Source organism: Mauremys reevesii, linkage group 9 (assembly GCF_016161935.1).
Source record: "Mauremys reevesii isolate NIE-2019 linkage group 9, ASM1616193v1, whole genome shotgun sequence".
NCBI lineage: Eukaryota > Metazoa > Chordata > Testudines > Geoemydidae > Mauremys > Mauremys reevesii.
Window position 1 is genome coordinate 50,139,371 of NC_052631.1, and position 16,110 is coordinate 50,155,480.

Sequence of the window (16,110 nt, forward strand, 5' to 3'; positions counted from 1 at the left end):
GGTGACGGAGGAATTGCTACATAGGTACAAAGAGTCAGATATAACTGGACCAGTTACATACATGTTTTTATCCCTTGTTCTTCCTTAAGAAGGAAAAAAAGTGCTGATTCCCAATGGACATAACATGCTGTACAGCCCCTTGTGTGCTGATATATCATTCTCATCAGCCTGGCCCAAAGTTTTTGGAGATGTCACAAGCATGAAAATACCCGAAGCTGCAAGCTCAGTGTAAGAAGCCACTGTCGCAGTCTGATCATGTGCACTCGCTCTGTGCATTGGCCGGAGTGGGACGCAGAGATAAACGCCTCCGTTGCTCCTAGCAAGTGACTGCCCATTTCTGCTGGGATTTCAGGGAGTCGTAGTGGGTTCCATGATTGTGGGCACCTGGGCAGGGCTTCCATTTCCCCCTCCCCCTTATATGTCCCTCTTTAATAATAATAACAACTTTCTGACCAATCCTCTTGTTCGGCTCATGTTTAGCCTTGGCCTCAGCACAGAGGTGACACTATTGTTTTGGGGGGAGAACATTGGAGGGGGGCTGAGAGGGGTGGTTGATCCCTTCTGCCACTTCAGTTACATCCGTGGTCAGAAACAGTCACTTCTCCCATTGGATCAACTTAAAGCCACTGTTGCTCCTCACACCCGATGTGCTCTCACTAAGGTGGGATGCTCTCACCCATCCTGCTCCCCTAGTTTAAGGGCAGCAGGATGGGGCCCTACATGTGATTCTTTTTTTTGTTGTCTTTTATTTTTGCCAATGGAGAAAAAAAATATACCTAGCCCAGCTTCTGGATTTAGAACCATGTCAGAGCCACCTTGCTTTTAAGCGGTCAGTCACAACGCTGCTGTTCTTTCACACCCCGTATTCATATTAAAGCACATGACATCACCCACTCCCACGTGTAACGTCCCCTCTGTCTTGAAAGGTGGCCTTCTGAAGTCAGTGTCTTCCAGTGTCCTGTCCAGGGAACTGGGTCCTTCCATGCTTTTCTCCAGCCCCTGCCTGGTCTTAATGTCCAGGAACTCACTTCTGGGAACATCTGGGCCTTTTCATAGGAAATTGCCCTGCTGCAGCTAGTGCAGCTCTAAGGGGTAGGTCACCTATACACTTCTGCAAACCCAAGGCCACTGAACTCAGGCTTGGCATATGAGAGCAGCCCCAGGGTCCCCCAGGAGCCTTTCCAGCAGTCAGGGATTGGCTGGAGATTCACGCCCCTTTTACCTAGCTGCCCTGCCCCAGCCCCTAAGCCAGCCTTACCCACAGTGAGTAGCGTGCTTACTCCCATAGGCTACTTGCCAAGTAAGGTACCACTCGGGGTGTGTGTGAAGAAGGTGGAAGCTGGCACCCTAGGACAATGCCCAGTCAGATATTGGTGATGGACCCAGAACAGGACCCCACCTCCACTTTCTCTCCCCACTCCTGCCTTTCGAAAAGCTTGGCCATGGATGGGAGCTCCTCAGCCCAGGCCCATGCCTGCTGTTTCAGGGACGGTACGCTATGTACAGTGCCATATCTCTCTGGGGCGAACTCACTTGTCTCGGCAGAGTTTAACAGCAGCAGATATTATTGCTGTTCTGCAACCTCATTCCTTAATCCTGTCTTACCTGCCTAAACCAAGAGTAACCGTTGTCCTGTTAAAGCCAAATAAACAAAGCCACGAAAAAACGTGTTACAGGATAACTAAATGCCGCTAACGAGAGGCAGAATTAAACAGGCTGCAGAATGGAAGTGTGCTTTTCGGGACATCACACCACAGCAGGGCAACCATCTGGGATCAGAGTGGATCCAGCATCCAAACCATCAGTTAAAGCCAGCAGGGACTAAATTTGTGTAAGCTAAGCTGAGAAGGGTTGGAGGAAAAGGGAAAAGTGGAGAGGGGGGGAAGCGATTCCAAGTGTGTGAGGGGCCCCAGCTAACTAACTGAGTTCCAAAAATTGCCCAAGAAAGTCATCATCTCCTCAATGGCTGGGGGATATTTTTGAGCCCCTGTGGAGAAGTCCAGAAGGTGGGCTGTGTCGACATTGGGAGCTAGGGGGTGATTCCCAGCTGAGCAGCCATATTTGCGCGAGCTCACTAAGAACAGTAGTGTAGCCAGGTAGCGTGGGCAGCAGCAGCAGCATAGGCGAGCCGCCCTGAGCACAAAAAGAGCTGAACCCCGTGGATACGTACTCAGTGCACTGAGCCTGTACTGCCACTTGCTGCTGCCTGTGCTACCCAGGCTCTGCTACTATTTTTAGTGTATGTGTCCGTGAGCTGGGAATCACACCCTCAGCCCCAGATGTAGCCAGGGTGAGACGCCCTTAGGGCTGGACACAGGGGACCAGCTAGAGCTGTGGGAATCACTGATTTTTAAGCTCACTGTCAGTTCTCAACAAATCAAAACAAAATTGTTTTGGATCAAATGAAATCCTTTGGTTGGTCAAAAATGAAACATTTTGTTTAGATTTTGAGCTTTTTTTTTTTTTAACATTTTACCTATTTTTAAAAATAAAATGGAAGGCGATTCCTAAAAGAAAAGTCATTTCGAATCAAAACATTGAAATGTTTCAATTTTTTCTGATTTTTTTTCTTTCAACGGACACAGTGTGGTGAATCAGACATGAATTTGCAAAATGTTCCAATCAATCCAAATCTGGATCCAGCCCCTCCCCCTGGAAAAAGCTTTGGTCAAAATATTTTGTCCAGCTCTCGAGTACAAGCTACAACCCCAACCCACACTTCTGAATTCCAGTTTCTGGGCATCTCTCTCTTGAATCTAAGACCAGTAACTTCTAGTCTGCACCATAACAGCACCAAAGAGCTGCAGTCAGCACGGGGTACGGATGGCATTTCAGCTTGGACTTTGAATGTTCTGGCTGCTGTGGGGGTTTAAAAAATACCCTGAAGTGTTTGGAAAACATCTGTTAATTCCTTCCTCCCGAGTTAGGATGCAGTCCTCTAGAGGGATATATCTGCTTAAGGAGTATGAGATGCACAGCAACCATTTTTGCTCCGCACTACCATTAGACTATTCTACAGTACAGCATCACTGCAGCATACATGACATGCAGCAGTAACTGATGGGTATTATTGTTAGTCTCTACTGCCATAACCACTGCGTTAGCCTTATGGCATGCCAGGGGCTGCACCAAGAGCCTCTGTTCTGAAATGCCAGACCTGAAGGTTAAATACACCCTCCCACTCCACTCCTCTGGCCATGCTCTGCTCCCCTCCCCCACCGCTCCCTTTGTCTTCTGCACCCACTCCCAGCTTTGTACTCGCATTCATGCTGCTTTGGATGCCCAGAGCAGCCTTCTAGCTAATGTGAAGCGAGCTCCCTCCGTGAGGATGGGAAAGAAATTGCTCACTTGCTTTTAGCGCTGACAGGTCTGAAGGTAGGAGGGCTCTGGGGTGCTGCGAAGAGGCAGGAAAATGCAAATCGGGACATCCCAGGGGTCTTCCCACAGCAATTTTTGGAATAAGAAATGCCATTTCCTGCGGTTTAGATTTAGATTTTCAGTGGGGGAGGAAACAGCCTCCCTGGAAGCCCAGCTGCCGCTCATCTGGCATTCTGCACGTCAGCAGCAGCAAATTATGTTCTATTAAATCAAACTCGCTTCTGTCTAAAAATAGCTCCCCTATGAGTGTTACAAATAACATCTGATTACTCTAGCTGGAAGACAGGAGAGGAAAACAATTCCTCTTCCCTCCCTCCCCCCCCCCCCCCCGATCTGCTTTGGGCATTTGACAGCACAGGGAGCAGTTTTCTGCAGCCAGTCCCCTTCCCCGTGGCCATGGGTCTTCCACGCACAGTGACAGAGAATCAACACTGAAAACCACCAACATGGGCTTGTAAGGCTACGGACCACTGGCTGGGGATGGGGATGGTGTCGAGTGGGCCAGGGGGAGTTTAGTACCTGGAGCTGAACTTGCTTCATGAAACTGGCAAGTTTTTAAGTCACCAGTGGTCCCCTCAAAGCATCCGTGTGCTCTGAGACCCTTGATCCACCCCTTCATTTCCCATCAGACACAGAAAGCGTGTGACAAGCCTCCAAAAGCACAGCTGCGACGTGGGCTTGTGTGGGGGGATAAAATGGAGCAGGTGATCATGTCTCCCAGGATAATGTAGGAACAACAGACTCCCAAACCAACCTCCCAGCTGGGTTGTCCTGCCCCCACACACATCTGTGGGTTTTGTATAATTCACTCCTTCCTGTTCCCTTGCTCCCCATATCCTGCTGTCTCCTTATTTGCTCTCCCCATTCCAACCACTCTCAGAGCCCCTCACGCCCTGTGTTATCACCTACACCTGGACCCAGTGGGTGGAACATGCTCCCAGGCCCAGATTCCTCACCCACCCACAGGGTGGCAGTGCTCTACACAAGACGCGAGGCAGAGGAGAACTGGGCACCATGGGACAATACGCCCCTGTGCTGTGGCCACTGTGTGCCAGCTATGTGGGTGCAACGTGGGCACACGGGGGATCCTTGTGCACTCCCTGGTGAACCAGCCCCACCTCTACTCACTGTTCTTCTAGATCAGGGTTGGGGCACACTGGTGGGGGAGCTGCAGCTGCTCTTTGGACAAAGCGAGGGCTTTGGGCTGTAGGAACATTAGCAGTGCTCTTGACATTCCCATCATGTGAAATAGTCACCCCCTTCCCTCCTTATGGGACACATGGAAAAGGATCACTCTTCATTTTATCCTTCATCTAACACGTCTTCATCTCCTTTTTCCTGCCCTACCCTCCTGTTCCCATGAGGGTCAGGCAGAGTGGTAAGAAGTTTCATCGACCCAGCCTCTGGTCTCAAGAGTTGTCTCCTGCTTTAGTGCCGTGTTGGTGTTTTGCCGAGCCCCAAACCTTACTGACCTCAACACAGCCCTGAAACAGAAGCTTTGGTGCTTGAGACTGGAGACAGACAGCAAGTGTTTCCTCTTGCTAAGCCAGCTCTGCATTCCAACAGCACCAGCTCAACCCCGGTGTCACGTCTGACCGGGGCAGTGAGCAGGGTTCCCCGGGAGCGAGAGCCCTTCAGAGTGAACGTTTGTGCTCTCGGTCCCTTGCTAGCCTGCTTCCAGGAGGAATTCAGCACCACATGCTGAATTATTCAATCAAAGCCAGACTCAGCAGGACCCCAAAGGTGGTTTCCCTGGGATCTAAGGGAGGGAGTAGTGGGTGCTTGGAGGAGACAGTGCTGTCTGCATCTGCTTTGATCCCTGTCTACTAGCACCACGGCGCAGCAGGACTCACAATGCCCCTGGCTGCACTGTGGCAGCTGCAGTGGGAGTTAATAGCTTTTTAGTCCTTCAATTTCTGCAAGCACCAATAAGCTCCCATCCCATGGATGGAACTCGTCCTGCCCAGGGCCGCTACATGCCAATGGATGTCTCGCCCCTGCCCAGTGTGTCTCTCAGCCCATGCTCAATGGCCCATGAGGAAAGAGGGGGTTTGTAGCATGTCTGAAAGGCTAACCCCAGGGCTGGGATGGGGAAGAGGGGACAGCCGTATGAGTGTCAGCCACTCCCTCCAGCTGCTAAAGGAGGAGCTCCATTTGAGCACCTCATGTGCAGGCAGAGAAGCAATCCCTCAGGGAACCAGCTCCCAAACCATTTAGGGCTTTCAAAACTAAAGTCAACAACCAAAATGCCATCCAGCAGCTGTTGAGCCGTGAGGGCTGGTCACAGCATACGGGCAGTGCTGCCCTCCACTTGGACTGATTCTACACTAGCCCCCATGTTAGCAGAGCACATTCTTGGAACGCCAAAGGCACAGGTAAGACAGGAAGAGCTCTGGGCAAAAGAAATGGTCTCTTGATCTCCCCGGGGACAGAGGGGAAAAGTGCTTTCAGCCACAGCTGTGGCCTTAACACCCGGGAGCAGCGTCAAATCCAGTCAGACTCTACACTGGGTTGCAGCCATACTCCACCACCAGTCAGGGATGCCAATAGATCTCCAACCCTCTTCCCCAAGCCCACAGAAGCAGGGCCTCATTCTCCAGCCCCAACAACACATCTGCAAAGAGAGTGAGATGTCACCCAGGAGCGGAGGTTACATGTGGCTGCAATCTCTTAACTGTATACCCCAATCTCTGGATGCACCTCTCCACACTGCTGTAATACACACTGCACCAAGCAGTGGAGAACCAGGCCAACTATCTAATCCTTGCCCAGGCTACGTGTCAGCCAGCTAGCCCTCATCCAGTGTCCAGGAGTTGTTTGAGCCTGAAGCGTCACTCAACTTCAGATCCTGTTTCCCTATAGGAATTCTCAGGCTCAAAAGTGGCCGATGCCGCTGGTACAGGCCACTCCTAAGCTCCACCCCTCTAGCGCCTGTTCTCACACCACCTGGAGCTCCAGCGTGGAGAGCAATACAGCTTCCCCTCCAGAACCTCAGCCCCTCCCACTTGGAAGGTGGGGACGAGCAAGCTCTTTCTTTTTTTTTTAGTGCTTCCACTTTAAGAAGTCAACAGCAGAAAAAGCTGAAAGCAACCCCTGCCAATCACAACCAAGAATTAAAGGAAAGGCTTCAAAATCCAAAATCTTTAACATGATACTGATCACGAGCTAAAATCCACATGGTTGTGTCTGAAACAAGTTTGTAGACAATGGAAATCAAGTTACAGGTGGAGTAGGGAGAGGTGAAGAGGACTTCCTAGTATATGTAATGATTAACACACGGGGAAAGGTGTTTTGCTGAACACTGATCTTCCAATTCTTAACTGAAACATTAAAGCAGGTCCTCAGCCAATGGCATAATTTCCTGAAGAGTTTGTTTCACAACAACAAGCCAGTTCAATCTAAGGTGCCTCTTGGACAAGCTGCCTTGTCTTCTCTGGCAGTTTAACTCAAGTTAAGAACACACCATTTCCCCTCGTGAAGACAAGGCCTCAGTCCCATACCCTCGGGGTCCCCAGGACTTGGCACTAACCAACAGACCTCGTAACCTTACAGGGTTTGATACCAAAGTACGCAATTGAAAATACACGTTGGGAGGAGAATGTTCAACGAAGGCCCTGATGGGAGTTTGCGCCCCAAATATTGGCTATGTACAGCATGTTTGCCTCTTGATTAGTCCTATCAAGTGTGCACATCTTACTAACCCCCTTTTTTAGTCTTGTGACTAGAGTGGTTAATGGGCCACTTCATTTTAATAGTCCCTTAGACATGTGTTAACTCCTTACACTAAACAATCTCTTCCAACTTGCATTTAGCTATGGCACTGAGTACCTTTCCCAGACCTGAAGAAGAGCTCTGTGTAGCTCAAAAGCTTGTCTCTTTCACCAACAGATGTTGGTCCAATAAAAGATATTCCCTCACCCACCTTGTCTCTCTTTCAAAATGGTCGTCATTCTCCTGTTACATCAGGAAGCAGGCAAGAACCTGGCTTCCTCATGCACCTGAGGTAGGGTTGCCAACTCTCCAGGATTCTCCTGGAGTCTCAAGGAATTAAAGATTACTCTTTAATTAAAGATTGTGTCATGTGATGAAACCTCCTGGAATACATCTAACCAAAATTGGCAACCCTAACCTGAGGCCTAATTAAGCCTTAAGAGAGCCACATTAGGGAGATTCATTGAACACCTAATTTTAAAAAACAACCTAACGTCAATATGGTGAGGTGGCTGGCAAACCTTAGAATGTGCTGATGGTTTTTAAAAACCCATTGTAGAAATCCTAGATCGCCAAGGGTTTAATCAGAGACTAAACCTTGGAATGGTTTAAAAGTCTTTAATCGTTTTCAGCATATGGGGGTCAGGCCCAAGCACTGTTCTTTGCTGTGGGGATTTCTGGATCAGATCACCTACTGGGAAGGGGGAAACGAGCTCCTTTAGCTGTTGGGTTTTGTGCTCTATATCACAGGAAAAGAGAGAAAACTTCACTCCACACACAGACAAGGAAGTTGCTGCTTCCACTGACTAACATACCTGGTGTATGTCTGGTGTGGGTCAATCTCGCTGCTGACCCCCCTGCTGTTAACTTGTCCCATAGGGAACTCTAGTCTTACTTGCAATCTCTCATTCTTATGCAGAAGCAAACTGGGTCCCCTTCAGAAATGGCATTTTCCAGCCGGGAAGGCCCGTCTTTCATGAAATCAATCTGTTTTCATGTCCTACTCTGGAGAGGCCCCTCGGGCAAGGGGTGGAGTATAAACCTTGCCTGGGCTCTCCCCCCTTCGCTGCAACAAGCAATACCCAGTCAAGTCATGCTCAAAATATTCAGTGCAATTACATGAGAACCGATTCTGAAGCCTGTCACTAACCCGGCCATGACTTAAGGGAGAAAACGCACTTCCTTTGCAGTTTTTCCTTCTCTGTTGCTAGGATCCATTCATGATGCTTTTTACTACACACTTCTGCCTCTCTTTACTACAAGTTCTCATAGCCTCCTAAAAAGCTGTCAACCTCTGCATAGATCAAAGGGAGGATTCCCGAACACGGCTTTATCCAGCGGGGGCTGCCCACCCCGAGAAGAATCAAATTGCAGCACATACGGCAGGTGCTGGAGAGGGAGCGGAAGGCAGCAGACCTGATAAATTGGTTCAGCGTCTCTAAGGATATATCTGCACTGCAAATGAAGGCACGATTGTAGCACAGCTGAGCTAGGCAGACCCATGCTAGCTCTCATCTAGCTGGCATTGGTAACACCACTAGAGTGAATGCGATGGCACAGAATTCAGCAAGGGCTACCAACCGGAACTCGAGCCGGGGACCTGAGCAGGCTTGAGTGCCTGCACTAGGTAGTGATCTGCATTTGGCTAAACTTCGCCCTCCCCCAAACCAGTGCTGCAAACGGCTGACCTGCTAGCCCACTGTACAAGACGTGCAGACATCTCAGTGCACTAGACAGATACCTCTTGCCTATCCTCCTGCATCCCACTCCATGGGGAGGATTACACACGGTCGTGTGACATTTCCACCCACCTACCCCGTGCATGCCCTTGAGCTCAATCCGGGCCCCTGCATGTGGGATCCCTTCCTGTGAACACTTCCCTTCACACCAGACCTAGGCCTGGGCCCATTTTTACTCAGTTCATCCACTGAAAGAGAAACCCTCACATGGATGGGTCATGGGGCTGGCAGAGGCCCTCCCAGCCCAGCCCAGGTCTCGGTCCCAGACACACATGTGCAGCAGCCGCTGGCACAAGTTCTCTGCAGGTGGAAGCTGATCAGGACTGGGAGGAGGCATGGCTGGGGCAGTGCTGAGTCCCAAGGATGGCCAAGAGATGCCACTGCAACAGGCCACGGAGTCAGCACAAACAGAGCCCGGCCCCCCTGAATCGGGGAGGAACAAGCTGCTTCCCGTTCCTCCCCGCCCTGGCACCAGCACCAGTGCAGAGATGAGCCTGGCCCTGAGTGAGCATGTGGAAAAGCTGCCCAGGCGGCCTCTGGCTGCTGCAGAGAGGCTCCGATGGCGCAGAGTAACCAGGGGCTAGCTCAGTTTAAGCCTCAGTGAATAACAATCACACATAGCGCCGCAGCCCTCTGCATTTACACCCTTAGATGCTGCGCTAACGAACAGTGTTGTTTGCAAACTGAAGGCCAGCTCCTCCGCTGGGGACAATCAAAGTAGCTCTGTGGTCAAGGGGCCAAATGACCTGAAAAGTTAGTACACTCTGATGGGAATAAGGGGGAGACCCTCTAGCCCAGGGGCAGGGGTTGACGGACTGTGTTTCTGAAGAACACCTGAATCAGAAGACTCCGTGTGACCCACAGTTCCCAGTCCTGCAGCACAATTGCTGAGCAGTGAGGTTACTCCTGTCTGACAGGTGCATCACGCCAGCTTGAGATGCCAACGTATGCTCCACCCTCCAATTACAAACACAAAGAGCGGGCATCCCCATCTCCAGCTTAGTGCCAGATACTGTGATGGACCAACGTACGGGCAGCTCTCTTCGCCTGGCTCCCACCTGACATAGCAGACAATAAACAGACCTGCACAGCGTGCCCGCTGAATGGTGCCGTTTCCAAAGACGCCATAAAATGAGACTACCTGAAACCAGGGAGCTCAGTGGGGCTCAGCTATGCCGCCGCCGCCGCTGCTCCCCCTGCCCCCACGGCTACACTGCTCTGTGTACCTATGCGTACATGTGCTAGGATATCAGACCCTCACCTTGTAGCATTGGAGTCCTGTCTAGGGGTTTTTTAAGAAAAACAAGCAAAGCATTCCGACAACGCCCTCAGGCACTGCAAAGCCCATTTAGCTACCAAGACCTAGTGGGGTCTTTGCCCCGCTTGTGCATCAGATTTAAATACTTGTTTATTAATTTATTGTGTCACCATCCTACCTGGAATTCTCAGCTCCCTAGTCTCATTTTATGGCGTCTTTGGAAACAGCACCATTCAGCGGGCACGCTGTGCAGGTCTGTTTATTGTCTGCTATGTCAGGTGGGAGCCAGGTGAAGAGAGCTGCCCGTACGTTGGTCCGTCACAGTATCTGGCACTAAGCTGGAGATGGGGATGCCCGCTCTTTGTGTTTGTAATTGGAGGGTGGAGCATACGTTGGCATCTCAAGCTGGCGTGATGCACCTGTCAGACAGGAGTAACCTCACTGCTCAGCAATTGTGCTGCAGGGTGCATGTGAAGAGGCGGAAAGGCTCTCCTTCAGTCTCAGCGCGTAAGCGGTTACAAGCAAAGCCCAAGTGCCTTGCTCGTCACATGGGTGATCTGGGGGTGGACTATCAAAGCAAAGGGAATCTGGCACCATAGGGGCTCCCTAGATGGAATGGCTTGTCCTCCACCCCCCTCCCAGCTCACTGAAAGCTGGATAGGCCTCTGGCGGTGGTTCCCAAGTGTTCTGAGTTGTGTTGCACTAAGACACAAGACTCAAACTGAACAGAGTGGGGGCTGCACTTACCAGCCCTGACTGGTGCATCGGCCCGTCGGCTTACAAGGAATTTGCAGGGCTGGCAGTTCAGAAAAAGGCATTTTTACTTAAACAGAGCACAACTGATGTCAGACTTAGTGACACACAACAAACACAGACCTGCCCAATGCCATTGAAGTCACCTGTAAAAACACCTGTATGTCCTCTCCCCCCCCCCCCCCCGCAGTGGCACTGCTTTCCACTGCTAGGGCCAATCCTGTTCTGACTATAGGTCTAAGGTTCCCAGGTGCACACCTACCTACCCCCTTTGGGCTAATGAACCCAAGGACTGAGACTTCCACCAGCAGGGGCAGAGGAGGGTCAGTGTGGCTAACAGGCCAGCACTGTCAGAAAGCTCAGTGCACACAGCACCTTAGTGCCTAGTGACCTTCCTGCTTTTCTCTTTTTACAGAATAGTTTTGTCGGCCTGACATAGGAACAGACTGGATTAGTCCATGTAGACCAGTCTCTGCTCTCTGGTACTGGATGCTTCACAGGACCCTGCTGTAGTCAATTAGGGCATAACCCCATGAAAATTTTCCTCCTAATCCTCATTAATCTGAGGTTGGCTCAGGCTCCGAATCACGAAAACTTACAACACTTCCAAAACTTGAAAAAAAAAAAAATCTACGTGGATAACAAGAACTTCCAGAGTCATCCATAGTAAATGTCTAATCTTTTTTTAAAATCCTGCCACGCTCTTGGTCTCAAATGGTATCTTGTGGCAACGAGGACCACGGGGTAACTGTGCCTTGTGTGAAAAGGTGCTCCTCTATTAGTTTTGAATTTACCATCTTTCGATTTCATTATGAGACAAGGTAAGGACAAATTCCTAATCGGCCTACTCCAACCCATTCATTCTTTTATATACTGTCATGTCCCATCTCATGCTTCTCGTCTAACATAAACAGCCCCAGGATTTTTCACTTAAGTAGAAGCAAGCCAAAGGGATTGCCTGACATCGCTGCCCAGCCGGTGGCTGTGTCTTCACTAGAGAAAAAGGTGCGTACTTAGTCTGAGTACTTAGGTAACTTGGCTTAACAAAGCATGGTAAAGTGCAAGGGTAGACAAGGCAGCTTGTAGTTTCCACATGGGTTAGCAAGTCCCTTTAAAGATTATGTGTGAGCCTCATCTCTAACTTGACCCGCTAACTCATATGAAAACTGCAAGCTGCCTTGTCTTCGCTAGCATTTTAACTCAAGTTAAGAACACACCTTTTCCCCTTGTGAAGACAAAGCCTCAGTCCCATACCCTCTGGGTCCCCAGGACTTGGCACTAACCAACAGACCTCGTAACCTTACAGGGTTTGATACCAAAGTACGCAGATGAAAGTACACGTTGGGAGGAAAATGTTCAGCAAAGGCCCTGATGGGAGTTTGCACCCCAAATATTGACTATCTATGGCATGTTTGCATCTCAATTAGTCCTATCAAGTGTGCACATCTTACAAGTCAAAATAGGCTTATTCTACCTGCTAGCCCTACATCTTCAGCCTGGGTGCTGAGAGTCAAGATGGTTTCTTTCCATCTTGCATATCACTGCCAGTAATAAAGGTTCTGCAGGCTAAACAGAGCCTTCAGTGACACTGAGCTACCCCCACTGTCTTCAGATTTTGCTTTCCTTGATAGCTCATAACCCTATTGCCTGCAATGGGTGGGACAGACTGGGGCTTAAGAGACAATTCTGATGCACGAGACGGACAGTAACACTCAGCTCTCTCCTTCGGAGCTGTGCTGGCTCTGCAGTGCAAACAGGAGCACAAGGGAAGGAAAACTTTTGTCCTAAAATGAGCAAAGGCAATTAAGAACCATTGGAGGGAGACTGGTTTGGTTTAAAAAAGAAGGTCCTATTTTTACACAGTCCTTTTTTAAGAGGAGAACAACACTTTAAGGAAAACCTGAATTCCTACCTTCCACAGAAAAGCCTAAAATTTAGCTTAGATAAAAAGAGGTCCATAATCTGTGGGAAGCAGGACTTATTGCGGGCGTTTCTCCTTCTCCCTCACCACCCCTACACGATGGCCCATGCTCAGGCCAGCCAACAGCACCCATTTCATTCCAGGTGAGCTTTTGAGGCAGGATCAGAAGGGCATATTGAGATGGACACAGTTAGAATTCAATAGAATCCCCCCTCCCATGCTCCCCAGCTCAGCCAGCTGCAGTTGTGGGGGCTCCAGTATTCTCAATTATCACTGAGTTCTACTGCAGACCAGCTCCGCACAATGAGCCAGCAGCTCAGCTCTCTTATCACAAACTGAATCATAAACAATCATTAAGTAAAACCAGCCAACAGCGTTTGTCTTTTAACTGAGCAAGCAGCTCCAAGGAACCCTCCCCAGGGTGAGTGCAGCTAGACACACAATGCATGGACACTGTCATTCCCAGTTCAGCCTTACCTCTCAGCACCATGCAGGCTGCCCCAGGCTTCTTCTAGTTTACTCCCTTGGTTGAGAGGACAGAAAAACAAATCTTTGGAAAACCCATTCTGTCCTCTGTGTGCTTGGCCCTTGTAATCCAGAAGGGTTAGACGTGGCTGGCAGGAAAAGGGTTGCTTGGGGCAGGAGATTGGTGGAGTGGTGTCTATTTTCTTCCCCAATCCTCCTATGTTGTTCTGGGATGGAGCTTGTCTTCAGTGGCAGCTGCTGTCTCTGCTGGTCTAAGCACTAGCCCGCTCAGTCTGTTAGCTCCAGCTACCCCTGTTAAGGTGGATCTCAATCCATCAGCTGCAGAATTGTTATTTTTCTGCCGGTCCAGCTCAGCCTCCCTGCCTCCGACAACACACTTGTTCTGTCTGCTCAGTGTGAATGGAGCAGAGACACAAGAAGAAAGAGGAGGAGCCGGGGAAAACAGCCATGCATTTGTTTAACCCTTCTCTCACTCTTTCTGTCCTGACTGTTTGGGTTCTTCAGACTGAGGGATAAGTGTAGCCAGTCAGAGAGTGATCCATCACCTAGCAATGTCCTTGCAATTCTTGCTCTGCCCCAAACCCTAGTGCTCCCTTAAATTGACAGGCCACATTAAAAAAAAGCCTCACCATTTCCAGTTAATTTGTTTTCATCTTTTTGGTTAGAATTTCCCAATCCCCAACCAGCTTCAAATGAATCTTCAGGCCATAAATACCTGACTGGGGGGCTTAGCCCAGCCTGAAGAGGTTTGGACACACGTGCATTTCAAATCGGTGTTGATTCAAGCTGTCTTGGTTAGGGTGTATTTTTCAGCTTGTTTTGGTCTGCCCTTTGTTTCATTGTTTGTTGGGATTTCTAAAATGCTGTCACAGCACGGGCGAGATGTCTCTAACCCCACAGATCTCTGTGGAGAGCATTGGTAAAAACTGCTTCTCACCACACTGTTATGGGCACTGTCCTGCAGTGTTATGACAACCCCTGATATGGAAAACTTTCCACTTTGTTTCAATCCACGGGTCAGTTTCCTTTTATTTTTTTTTCAAAGCGTCACCGCATTTTCATCCATGGCAAAGGTTGCACTTTCCTAAGGAATGTAACAAACCTCAAAAAACAAAAAAATGTCAAAATAGATAAAAAGCCTTCCCCCCCCCCCTTTCCATGACGTTCATGCCTGAATGCTCAGGGGTGACGCTATTTCAGGCATGTCGTATTATTTATATTTCACTATATTTATATTCATTAAAGAAGTCATGCATGGACAGAGCTCTCTGACTTCAAAAGGCAGGAAAAGGGCAGTCACAGCTTAAACTGAACTTTCTGGAGAGAAATATAAACTGGGAGGAAGGGAATATATATATATATATATATATAGTCAGTATGCCTATTCCATTATAACATTCCAATCTGAAGTGTCTGCCCCCTCTGCCCAGCCCCCAACCCCAATCCTAACCCTTCCTATGGGAGGACTCTAGAGAGGACAGCAGCAAGCTCACAGATGTGATACAGGAACCAGAGTGGCAAAGATCATAGCCAATTACTGCACAGAGAGACTACATGACGAGGCCCATAGGAGCATGCGTGCTGTATGCATGGGCAGCAAAATCAGCCCTTTAAAGGAAATTCTTCCTGGGGAAAGGAACGTGGACCTCAGCTCCTTCCTTTCCAACAAACTGGCTGGCTGTTGCTCTTAGCGAACTTTACAGAGGCAGGCTTTCCAGCTTTGGAGAGCAATGGAAGCTGGTGGCTTTGGATTGATGGGCTCTATCCATAACCTCCCGAGGTGATTTGTTGGAGTTCCTAGATCTCCCAAGTAGTTTTCTACCTCATGTCAAACCCAGGTTTCCCCAAACTTTAGAGTCCTTGGAAAGATTCTAGTATTAGCAATTGCAGTCTGTATTCCAGAAAGAACAGGCAGGAACCATCAGCTGCTGTCCTTGAAATGCTGAAGCAAATATGTCACTCCGGAGTCTGCCCAGGCAATTACACTCACATTTATCCAAGGGACCAGTAAGCATCTGAGATCTTTCCAGATGTTTACACCTAGGTGCCAGTAGAACTACATCTTCAGGAACCCGAGCCTCTCTCCCAGGAGCTTCCATCTCCAAGGCTTTGAACTCATGTTTAGAAAGGTATAATCTCAGACCATGCTTACCAAGTTCATGGTGGTAGTAGCAGCCTATTAGATGAGAGCTCATTAACCATTTCTTGTCTAGAGGAATGGCTTAATTAGAGCACCTCTCTCAACTTGGTCTAGATGGTTGTACAGTAGACAAAGTCCCATGTTTGGACCTTCGGATTAGTTGTGAATGTATCCAAGTGTCTCTTTTCCCTCAGAACACTTTGAAGTCCATTTTGAGAGCCAAGGGTGGAGTTTTTCTTTCCCCAGAAAGAGAGTAAAGAGCAACACGATACTTCTGTGTTCCCTTGAGTCAGCTTTTGAGCCAGACTCCTCTGGCTTTTTCTAATTCTCTTCAGAGCCAACAATTCAGAAGCACTAAAAAATTCCTCATCACCAGTCATGAAAATTTCCCTCTCCTAGGAGTTAGAGGCATGGGCTGAAGTATGTGTGTGTGTGTGTGTGTGTGCACGCATGTTGTGAGTTAGTCTGGCTTAGTTTACTTTAGTACTGGTACTCTCCCAAGTTCTTACAAACCAATCCTCACCGAATGGTCAACCAAAAACAAGCTGCTGGCAGCAGATAGCACACATTTGCATAGTCATTATCCCTTTTCATCTGGCTGGCCTTGATCAGCAGTGAAATAATGCTGGTCTTAAGAGTTACGCACAATTGAGATGAACAGGGTCCCACCTCTCAGAGCTATTGCTTCAGGGTGGCTTCAGACTCATGTAGACTTCACTGCATC

General features: G+C 49.1%; 1 protein-coding gene across 3 annotated transcripts in view; it reads right to left on the reverse strand.

The window, feature by feature from the left end:
* The window catches only part of DGKG (diacylglycerol kinase gamma), a 193,108-nt gene that overhangs the window by 138,035 nt on the left and 38,963 nt on the right, over positions 1 to 16,110 (reverse strand). For 2 of the 3 annotated variants that reach the window (XM_039488562.1, XM_039488560.1), the window contains exon 1: positions 13,238 to 13,610. The exons of the other annotated variant lie outside the window; for it this stretch is intronic. The gene's annotated coding sequence lies outside the window, so the exon portion shown is untranslated. Of the gene's footprint in view, positions 1 to 13,237; positions 13,611 to 16,110 lie in introns of those variants that run through there. 3 annotated transcript variants of the gene reach the window in all.